Below are 11,229 nucleotides of genomic sequence, written 5' to 3'. Positions count from 1 at the left end.
AAGACCACTTGTCTAGTTACTGACGGAGCCTGGATTGTACGGGCTTAGAGTGGAGGCAGAGAGCTTGCTCAGAAAGCCATTGCAGAGGTTCAGGTGGTCAACAGTGGAAGTGGAAACAGGGTGGTGGCAGAGAGATGGGGAGAGAGGGGTGAAGTCAGGATATATTTCAGAGATAGAATCTGTAGCCTTGTTGGTGAATTAATTGTGGGGATTGAGGGAAAGGCAGAAATCAAGATTGACTCTTAGGTTTTTGGTTTGAGTAATTGAGTATATGGGGGTGATACTTAACGAGACAGGAAGATGAGATGAAGAGGTCTATTAAGGCATTAGTCCAGGGGTAGTAACAAGATTGTAATGGCATGGCTTCAACAGAACAGAAGTTAAACAGAGATAATATGGTGGCTCCACAATATTCTGGACATTCTATCTCGTTACCCTTTCTTTTCAATATGTAGCTTCCATTTAGTGGCCTAAGAGGGCTGCTCTAGCTCCCATGCCTTTATCTCATTCCAGTCAGCATGAAGGATTTAGAAAGGAGAAAGGGAGGACACACTCTTTCTGTCAAGGGCACCACCTGTCATTTGCCCTTATTGTATTTGTTCATATCCTCCTGTCCAAAACCTAGTCACATGGCCACATCTGTCTGTAAGGAAGCTTGGGAAATGCAGTCATTAGCTACATGGAAAAAATGGCAGGGTCAGAGAATCGGAGTTCTGGATCAGGTCAAAGAATTGTTACAACTGGACTTCTACTGTAATGGAGATGGAAGGGCAGGAAATTGTGGCCAGAGCGTGGGATTCTTGAATTTAGGATTTTGGAAGTGGCTGTGGTGGCGCGTAGGCTGAGGTACAAAGGTTAAGGACTGAGAAGTCAGAGTGTTGGGGGGTCATCGGCATGAACACTGACCGTCCTCAAAAAAGGACAGGAGCAAGTGGGAAGAGGAAGACCAGGTGCTGAGGTTAGGGGCTCCCTGTAAGGGAGAGGGGTTGGTAGGAGGGCGCAGCATGTATTCTGAGCTTCAAAGAAGGGGAGATTTTGGAGTAGAATGGAAGAGGAATGGTTTAGAAGTGGCAGTGGAGAACAAGGAGGAAAATCCTTCTTCCCACCTTCGGATTCTGAGGCGGTTGGTGGCTAAAGGAGAAAGCAGTTTCCACTTGAGAGTGAAATAGAGGTTGTCAGAGTCTCAGAAAATCTGAAATTATTATTATTATTATTTTTTAAAGGACAGGTTCTTACTCTCTCACCCAGGCTGGAGTACAGTGGCATGATTGTAGCTCACTGCAGCCTTGAACTCCTGGGCTTAAGTGATCCTCCCACCTCAGCTTCTGAAGTAGCTGGGGCTACAGGCACGTGCCACCATGCCCAGCTAATTGTTTTTATTTTAGAGACAGGGTCTTGCTATGTTGCCTAGTCTGGTCTTGAAAACCTAGCCTCAAGTGTTCCTCCCACCTTGGCCTCCCAAAGCTCTAGAATTACAGGCATGAGCCACCACACCTGGCCTTAAAATGTTATTTTAGATTAGGCAATATCAGTTGAAAGATGGGAGAAGAAAGAAGAAAAAACGGGTATCAGTTGAAAGATGGGAGAAGAAAGAAAAAAAAGGGAGATTAAGCAATAGAGAGAAAATTCAAAACAACACATTGGGAATACCAAGGAATTTACTGACCACCAATCAGGAGTTCTAGAGGGCATAGTAAAAGGGTTTGGCAGAGAGAGACTGGGCAGAGAGAATTGGGCTAGATTTGGGGCTGACAGAGCCAAACAGGGTAGGGGTTCTGGATGACAAATATATCTGAAAGCTTTGGCTTGGTCCTGGAAGTGACTGTGGTCAACAGAGAGACAGGACCCAAGGATCTTGGTTGCCCACCTTTCTACAAGAGGAATCAGGACAAGGAATAGACCTTGGTGCCGACCTGAATGGCTTCAAGGCCTTTGGTGACTGATTCCTATGGCTTAAGGGGGGATGTGAGTGGTGGCTAATCCCATGGGAGATGTGTGGGAGCAGAATAACTAATGGCCCCACAAAGAGGTCCACGTCGGAAATCACAGAACCTGTGAGTGTGTTGGGTTACACTGGCAATAGAGAATTAAGGTTGCAGATTGAACTGAGGTTGCTAATCAGCTGGTCTTAAAATAGGGAAATTCTCCTAGATTATCTGGGTGGGCCTGGTATAATCTCAAGCATCCCTAAATGTGGACAAAGGATTCCAAAGAGAGAACTAGACTGATGGCAGGGTGAGAAGCCTTGGCCAGATGGGGCTGGCTTTGAAAATGGAGGAATGGGGCCGTGGGCCAAAGACTGTGGACAGCCTTTGGAAGCTGGAAAGGGCAAGGAAATGAATTCTCCCCTAGAGACTCCAGAAAGGAACGCAGCCCTGCCTGCTGACATGCCTTGATTTTAGCCCAGTGAGACCCATCTGGAACCCCTGAACTACAGAACTGTAAAATAATTAATTTGTATTGTTTTAAGCTGGTAAATTTGTGGTAATTTGTAGTTAGAAAACTAATACAAGATGAAAGGCTCTCTTCTGGGTGACTGCTCCTTCCCACAGGGTGAGATGCTATGACAGCTGGTGAGACAGAACATTTATTACACCACGTTTCACCAGGGGGCGGAGTTAATGCATCAACAGGAATGTTCCTCAATAGCTTTGCCTCTTTCTCTCCTGCCCTCTCTCATGAGGGTGCACACTTGGACAGGACTTCACCTTCCCACCTCTTCCCTGGGGGATGCATGCTGTTTCTCTCACCGTTTAGTGGCTCAGGCAGGACAGAGAGAAGGCCCCTTTTGGGTTTGTGTCTCGATAGCATTCTCCAGCTCAGCCTTGCCAGAGAGGTCAGAGTGCTGTGGGTTCCCCGGCACTTGTCTGGCTGTTAATACAATCGATGTTTTGGTTTCCTCTTTGCTCCTTGTTCTCTGGACACCTTCTCCATTGGCCAGACTCAGAGGGGCAGAGGGATGACGTGCTGGTGGCCCTCCCTGGAGCTGTGATGGTGGAGTCAAAGACTGGCCTTGGGGTACCCAAATACAGTGGATTTTAACAGCAAACACTCTAAAGGTAACTCTGACCTGCAGCTGCGTGGGTGCAGCTGAGGCTGGAATGAAATTATCCCAATTCCACTTGGGTACAGAGCATAAGGCTGTGAAATATTGGCTTCAGATGATGTGTGTTAATATTTAGTAGGTGATGCTAGGTTGGCTGTCCAACTGATTGTCTAGTTTGGTTTCTTTTATGTTGTTGTTCACTTTTTTCCTAGTTTTCATTTAACAGGTTTCTCTTGTTCTTTTTTCTCACCCACAGATGCAGGTCCCAATGTGTGCTTTGTTTTGAACTGCATTTAGGGTGGCAGGAAGACTCAGGAGGGATTTTGTTTATGGCCTGATCACAGGCTCCTGGGATTATTTCCTACCACGTAGTCTCAAAGTGGCTTGGAGTTGTACATTTATGAAGCTCCAGCCAGGGTTTCAGATTTCAGAGTCCCACCGTGGGATTAACCACAGAGGTGTGGTCGACTTCATACAGATAAAAATAATGGGATCCTTTACGTGGAGGAAATGTCACTGGGTGAAAGTGAAGAAAAACTCCATGGAATTACTATAAACTTGAAGAGTATGGGAGAAATGAACAAGTCCTGTACCTGGAAAACTCTTTAGAAATCATATTTTCCTAAGAATCAAGGAATCGTGGGGTTCATATAAGGTACAAGTCTTGGTCTTATAGTGAGACAAGTCAGACAGAAAGGGAAAAGAAAAAAGAGGGCAGTTCTGTTGATTGAGTTGGGAGAAAAGATGAGATTTTCTCAGGAGAAAGTTTGAGTTCATAGAGCCCATGCTTGAGATACATTAAAAGAGAAGGGAAATGGCTCCATGCCTAGATAGTTTTAAGGATGGAACTAGAAGAGAGCAGAATATTTATTTATTTCTAGATCAGGGAGGGTGAATGGGGCCTGGAGAGATTTAACAACGATGCAAAACAGTTTGAGGCCGCTAGAGGGAGCGTTGACCCAGTCACTTGCACAGAGTGAGGGAAGACGACCAGGAAGTTTAGTGGTGAAACATTATTAGGTAAGTTTCAAAGGAATGCAGGTTTTTTTTTTTTTTTTTTTTAATGGGGGTTTGGGGGCTGTTATTGCCCATGTCCTGAGGAAGCATGCCACAGAATTACTGAGAAGATGAAATACACTCTAAAGGGAATTCATGCGTGAAATAAATAGATCTAGTCACATCTGAGATTCTATGTTTTCTAAAAATTTTTAATTTTTTAATTGACAAATCATAGTTGTATACATTTAAGGGGTACAATGTGATGTTTCGATATATGTATACATTGTGGTATGATTGAATCAAGCTTAAACTTCTAAATATCATAAGATGATAGAAATATCCTAAGCCCCCACTTTGAAAGAAGAGGCTGTATACATGACCCCACCCTCTGAAGGCAAACTTAATGCCAACATTAGTCACTCCACGAGAGATTTCTCCCACTTGTGAAGTCAAGGCTTTCTCTCTTCTTGCAGATACCACTTAGTTTCTGCCACAGTATGATGCTGGCATTAGCCATGGGATTCCTGCACAGCTCAAGTGCCCCATGTGTCTTTTGAGCCTTGAGGAGGAGACTGACATGGAGATGCCTTGCCATCCCCTCTTCCAACGCAACTGAACCTTCCCTGGCTAAGCAAGACAAATTCCTCCCGCTATGCTGCCGTGAGCTGCTCACTGATAATGACATGTAGGAGGAGCACAGATGAGATGAGGCCCACAAGCAGCAGCAGAAGTGTGGCTGGAGCATGGAGCCAGGTACACCTGAGGCACTGCGGCTGAGCGCTGGCCCTCCATGACATCTCTCTCCTGCACCTTGAACCTGTGTAAAAGGTTTTTTTCTTCCACCTTCTACCCCTGCAAAAACAGAAAACAAAACAAAACAAAAAAACCAACCACCCTTAAAAGCCCCACAAAAAACCATGCACTAGGGCCTGGGCATGTAATTGCTCTGGGGCCTGAGAATGTGCTTGTGTTTTTGAGTTTGGTTGGTGCGGAGCTGGTGCATGGTATTTCATGTATCCTAGTTACTCTAACTTTGAAAAGGAGGGACCCATGAGCTCCTTGGGGTTGGATTAAGTCAACCTTGTAGATGCCAGAGGAACTACTCACATTTCAAGGGGAAAAAGACCAGGATGCAGCCAGTCCCCTGCCTCCAGGCATAGCAGCCTTTCCCCTGACTCCCAGGGAACATGCCCCATGCTGGTGGCTCTGTGTCCTCCTCATCCTCTACAGATTTGTGAGGCTTCACCATGATCCTTCTTGTAGTCACACCTTAGAGATCTAGGCGCTGGCTCACCCCGGGCCAGAGAGAGGATGGAGATGCAGGTACCTAACCCTATCTCCACATTGGGAAGCTAAAGTGATAGGGAGAGTGTGTGTACCCCCACTTTCTCTTCCAGATCTTATTCTACCAAATGGCTGGAGCAACAAAAATGACAAAAACCACTCCCAGGCTGGGTGCGGTGGCTCATGCCTGTAATCCCAGCACTTTGGGAGGCCCAGGTGTGCGGATCACGAGGTCAAGAGATTGAGACCATCCTGGCCAACATGGTAAAACCCCATCTCTACTAAAAATACAAAAATTAGCTAGGCATGGTGGCCCGTGCCTGTAGTCCTAACTACTTGGGAGGCTGAGGCAGGAGAATTGCTTGAACCCAGGAGGTGGAGGTTGCAGTGAGCTGAGATTGCGCCATTGCACTCCAGCCTGGTGACAGAGCGAGACTCCGTCTAAAAAAAAGAGAAGGAAAAAAAAAAAAAAAAAAAAAGAAAACAAAACCACTCTCTCCACCTCATCCCAACAGGTCACAAAGTTTTTCATGTTTGAAGGCCCAGCCAGAGCCTGACAGCTGGTTGGGGGAGACAGAGAATGGGTTTTTGGGAATGGATTTTCTATTTATTTATTCAGAGACATAGCCTTGCTCTGTCACCCTGGGCTGGAGGGTAGTGGCACTTCATAGCTCACTGCAGTGTTGAACTCCTGGGCTCAGGCGACCCTTTTGTGTCAGCCACCCAAGTAGCTGGGACTACATGTGTGCACCACCATGCCCAGCTAATTTTATATATATATTATATATATATATTATATATATATTTTAAATAAGGATGGGGGTCTTGCTATGTTGCTCAGGCTGCTCTCAAACTCCTGACCTCAAGTGATCCTACCACTTTGGCCTCCTAAAGTGTTGGTATTACAGGCGAGAGCCACCATGCCTGGCTGGGAAATGAATTTTCTTTAAGAATGGAGATGTCTAGACAAATGGACATACCTAGATGCCTTTTGAATGAGACTCTGGGCTAAGGATGAGGAAAACATTGGGAGGGGAGGAATTTTGGACTTTACTTTTCTTGCACTGAAAGAGTGTATTTCAATTTTGTTCTTTGTGCCTTTTGAAATTAGGAGGATTGCTTGAGCCCATGAGGCAGAGGTTGCAGTGAGCAGAGATTGTGCCACTGCATTCCAGCTTGGGTGACAGAATGACAGAATGAGACCCTGCCTTAAAAAAAAAAAAAAAAAACAAGAAAGAAAGAAAGAAAAATTAGAAGAGGTTTTATGTTCAAATTTAGGACTTTTTTTTTTTTTTTTTTTGCTGGTGTTGAATTATTTGATCTTTTATGCTGCTACATAGTACTTATTTGTAACCCTCAAGTGAGCTCTACTGAGCAACATGACTGAGCAGATTGGAGAGAGGAAATAGAGTCTAGGGAACAGTACAGTCTTGGAGTTAATTTGTGTTCTATTTGAACTCAAATCAGAGGCTTGGGTATCAACAGTAAACTTGTCAAGCCACCAATTTCAGGAGGAAAGAACTGTGGTGAGGAGCTGTACTTTAATTTTTTTCATCTTAAAATGGAGATAACAAACTTTTTAAGTCTTTTGCAAGGGCTAAATTGGTAAATATGTATAAAGCATTTGCAACTAGGGCCTGCCACATAGTGGGAGCTACTGTATATTAAATCAGTGGGCATATGGTAAGGCCACTTTTTAAGGCCACAAATGGCCAAATAGCTGCAGGGTAGAAGACAACTCTGATGTGCTGCTGATCTTCTCTCCCTCACCCCTCCAATCACAGCTGTGGCTGATCGCAGATCTCAGGCTCACCTGTTAAGCCCAAAGGCTTCAGAAGAGAGAAGGCTGTCTCTCTTATGTGACTCTGTGGTGGGGGCGTTCTTTCCTATCCCCTCCCAACAAGAAGAGCAGGTTGGAGGGAATATTTCCCAGTCTACCTTTCCATTCCTTCCCTCCTCCTCCCTGGGGAAGAGTAGTTGATCTTACAGATAAGAGCCTGATGGTGGCTTCTCCAGCCCTGTTTCTGTTCATTCAGTGAGTCAGTCGGGGTTGGGAATGTGGGCAGGGGCCCTTTAGCCTGAGGTCTCCCATCCGGTTTCCACAGACAGCCCTGCGCTCTGGGCTGTGGCACAGCTGTCCAGCCATTAATAAGATGGATGCTTTGATCCTCACTGGGTAACAACTCTCATATCCTTTTCTGTATTGGCCTGAACTGGAGGATCAAAAGGATGAATCTGGGGCTTCTTAATCTGCAAGACACTTCCATGTTCCTAATATCACCCACTTAGGAAACTTCCCTCCAATTTTTTTTTCCTGAATTCCACAGGCTCCTACCTTCCCTCCTCTGTCATTTTGAAAATAATTTTTCCTTATCTTAAGCTATATCTTGAGAAAGACCCATAATAGAACTTTTGATCTAGCTTGGGAGATGTTTTTGGTGGAGTTGTGTGTTCTTCCACTGGGGGGAAGGTGGGTAAACTAGGGAAAGTGGACATGTGGCAACTTTCTATACTAGGAGAAAGCAAAGGGAGGAAGTAGATTATTTTATCTGCCTCCAGGTCTGAATGTATTTCCAGATTTTCCTGGGCAAGGACAGACCAGCTCTGCATTGCAGTAGGTCAGTTGCTCTGTTGATCTTCTAAGCACATCTTTTCATGTGTCCTGGAGGTAGGGCACTAGAGATCAGAGATATTTCCCTTCCTGCCATCCTACCTGCCCTTGAGTGACAGCTTCCCTTCATCTGTAAGACAGAAACCTTCATTTTCCCATGCTCTTCTTTACCCATTGAATCTCATATGCTATTACAGTGAGAACTGGCCAGGGTTGGGAGGAGATTGGCACATATTAGGTAGATGCGCCTGGCACATAGTAAGCATGTGGGGGGTGTTTGTCGAGTGTGGGAATGGGAGTCATCCACTCTGTGGTGAAGCAGAAGTCTTGGCAGATGAGGGTGTAGAGGAAGAGGGTGGAGAGAAGACAAGAGGTTACAGGATGAGATGCTGGGAGCACAGAGTGTAGTCCAAAAATGTGCTGGGAAAGGAACAGGGAGCTTGGAGAGCTAGGAGAGGGCAGTGTCCTGGAAAGTTAGTGAGGAGAAGTTTCTAGAAGGGGTAATTGTGTCCAGTTCTACAGAGGCTGTCACAGGATTTGTTGATGCTTGTGACTCTTTGGAGAGCAGTTGTGGAGGCTGGATGGATGCAGATGGTAGACTGTAGGGGCATGAGGCGTGCACAGGAGCTGAGGGGCATGGGGCAGTGCATTGGTGAGGTGGGGGCAGTGGCGAGGAGGGTCAGGACTTTGCAGAAGATGTTTTGGGATGTGGAGACATGAGCAGGTTTGTAAGCTTAGATGGATGAGAGGTTTAAACTCAAAGGGATAGGGTAACTAGGAAAGAAACTCAGTAGAGTGGGGGAATCCTGCCTCTCTTCCTGAGCCCAGCAAAGCCACCACAGAGTCAGACTTGGGACACAATGCTTTAATACATGAATTTGAGGAGCCGAAAGATGGTTTTGGGATGTGGCGTCTCCCATGGCCTAGCCTGGAATTCAGGCACCCTCATCATTAGGGCCTCATGACATCATTGGCGCTAGGGATTAGGTTTTTCAGATAGTTTATGATTCCTTTCAATGCTTTGTCCAGATTCTTCCCGATTTTATGGGCCAGTTTGGCAAGTTTTCCCTCTGAGGCGGTTGCTGAGGAGTATTGAGAGGGAAATGCCAAGTTAAGGCTGGTTCCCTTCCACCCTCTCCCCTCCACCCCAGCGACAGCCTTTCACAGGGCTGGCGATCAATGCTTCATTTGACTCACACTCACATTTAGTTCTTGTTCCTCCACAGCCTCCTTTCTTTTTCTAACCCCACCTATTTCCACCCAAGTAGCTCCCAGCCCCTTCCTTTTCCTGCTCAATACCTGCCCAGGGGCTTCCCCCTTCCCTGGCTCATACCAGCCCTGGGAGCCAGTTCTGTAGTCTCTTCTAATTGGAGCTTAACATTTTTGAAATTGTCCTCTTGGGGTGTGTGCTCTTTTGACAGCATCCTTTTCGGAAACCAGCTCTTCTTTGGAGATGAAGCGCTCCTAGAGAGGCTTCATTGGAAACATGGTCCTTCTTGGGGTGGCTGCTAGGGGTGACCTGGGCAGCTGGAACCAGGAAGATAAAGGGAATGGGGAGCAGAGTGAGAGCACATGGTGAGAAGCAGTCAGCCATCCCATGTCATGTCCCTTAACATGTGGAGTCTATCAGGGTTGAGTCATTGCCTAATTAACATACAAGTAGGACTGGGGTCCCGTATCAGAATCCAAATCTATGAGCACCTGAAAGGCACACCTCTGATTTTGAATGCCATTGATTAGGAATTCCACTTTTCCCAGCAAATTTACCTTCCCAATGAGAAGAGATTAACTTTGCAAACATAGGTCCCATTGTCTGGCCCATTGGAGGAGTTCAGTAAATATTGTTTTTTTTTTTCTTCTGAATTCTGGGTATTGCTTGAATCTGCCTTCTCTGGCTTCTCCAAGGTAGATTGGGGGAAGCTAGCCTGAGATTAAACCATGTCTATGGATAATACACAAAGCAGAATCCTGAAATGTTCATGGTTACTGGGCTGTGGCAGTGGGGAGCCTGGAACGGATGAGCCACTCCAACATCCTCACCTCCGTGAGCTGAAACCTTTTACCTGCTAGCACTTGGGTGTGAGGTGTAGTCCCCATTCCTATCTCCAATGACTAGCCAGCAGAAAGGGCTATTCAAATGATTCCTGGCCCTCACATCTTGGCCAATTAGTGCAGCAGGAAGGATTAAGGTTCAATACTAGGAGGGCTTATCTTTGCTCCACTTCTTTCCCAAAGGGAGAATTCATCATTTACTGGACAATCTTTTACCACCAGTGACTTACTCTAAAGGATGCCAGCATGAGACTTACAGCCATCTGCAAGCTGAGTCTCCGAGTGAATTTCACCTTCTGGCTCTGAAAAAGAAGAGGTTAAAGTCTTCAGAGGTCTCAAGACAGTTAATATATGAGTTTTTCCCTCTGCAACCCCTCCTGCCCCAGCATTTTCAATCATCCTTACCTTGCTTTACATCCTCCTTAGCATTTCAAACATACTTTGTAATTTACTTAATATGTTCATTGTTTGTTACTTTATCTTAGAATGTAATTTCAATGATGACTGAGTGTCTATTCTATTAGTGTATCCAAGTGCTTAGAACTACGTGTCTGGCACAGAGTTAGTGCTCAGTAAGTAGCTATGGAATGAATATGTGTGTACATATTGTACAGAGGGAGGCACGGAAGTCCAGAGAAAGGTAGTGACTCTGCCTGGATTATCCAGCATCACCAGAGGCTGGAATCTGATCTGAACCTCCATTGACCCACAGTGCATCCTGATTTGGCCCCTCTGGCTCCTGCTCCAGGCTTTCTAGGTTGCAGAATTCCCGGGATCATATGCCCTAGTCCCTCACCTCCATACCTAGGTCATCCCAGGTGTGAACTTTTGGTTCTGCAGCTTTCCACCTCTCCACACAGCATATTACGAGGATTAAGGAAGGTCCTTTCTAGTGCTGAGGTCTCTCCAGCTGACAGCTCAATAACCCTTAGGGGACCGAGAGTTGTGGAAGGAGGCCAGATTCAACATCAAGGATGGCGAGAGAGGTGGAGGCTAGGCTGGCCGGCAGCAGGACCAAGAAGAACTTCATGGTGGAGCTGTAGCAGGATCAGTTTTTCCTGGGGGAGGCTGCTTAGAGTTGCTGAAGAGGCAACCTGGCAGGGGCTTTATTTATTTTGGGGTAGGGATGGACTCTGGGGAAACTGGACCTGGGAACATACTAGGTTTCCCCTCCTGAGTTTCCCATTCTGAATAGGTTTGTTTTTGGGAACTGGAGTTTCTGGGCAACCGGTTAACT

The 11,229-nt window shown here is 46.0% G+C and overlaps 1 pseudogene; it reads right to left on the bottom strand.

Moving 5' to 3' along the window:
* Positions 1 to 8,891: 8,891 nt before the first annotated feature.
* Positions 8,892 to 11,022, bottom strand: LOC129136580 (glycosylation-dependent cell adhesion molecule 1-like; annotated as a pseudogene).
* Positions 11,023 to 11,229: the final 207 nt, after the last annotated feature.

Source organism: Pan troglodytes, chromosome 10 (genome assembly GCF_028858775.2).
Source record: "Pan troglodytes isolate AG18354 chromosome 10, NHGRI_mPanTro3-v2.0_pri, whole genome shotgun sequence".
NCBI classification, from domain to species: domain Eukaryota; kingdom Metazoa; phylum Chordata; class Mammalia; order Primates; family Hominidae; genus Pan; species Pan troglodytes.
Note: the sequence above shows the minus strand (reverse complement) of the source record. Positions and strands in the feature narration are given on the sequence as shown.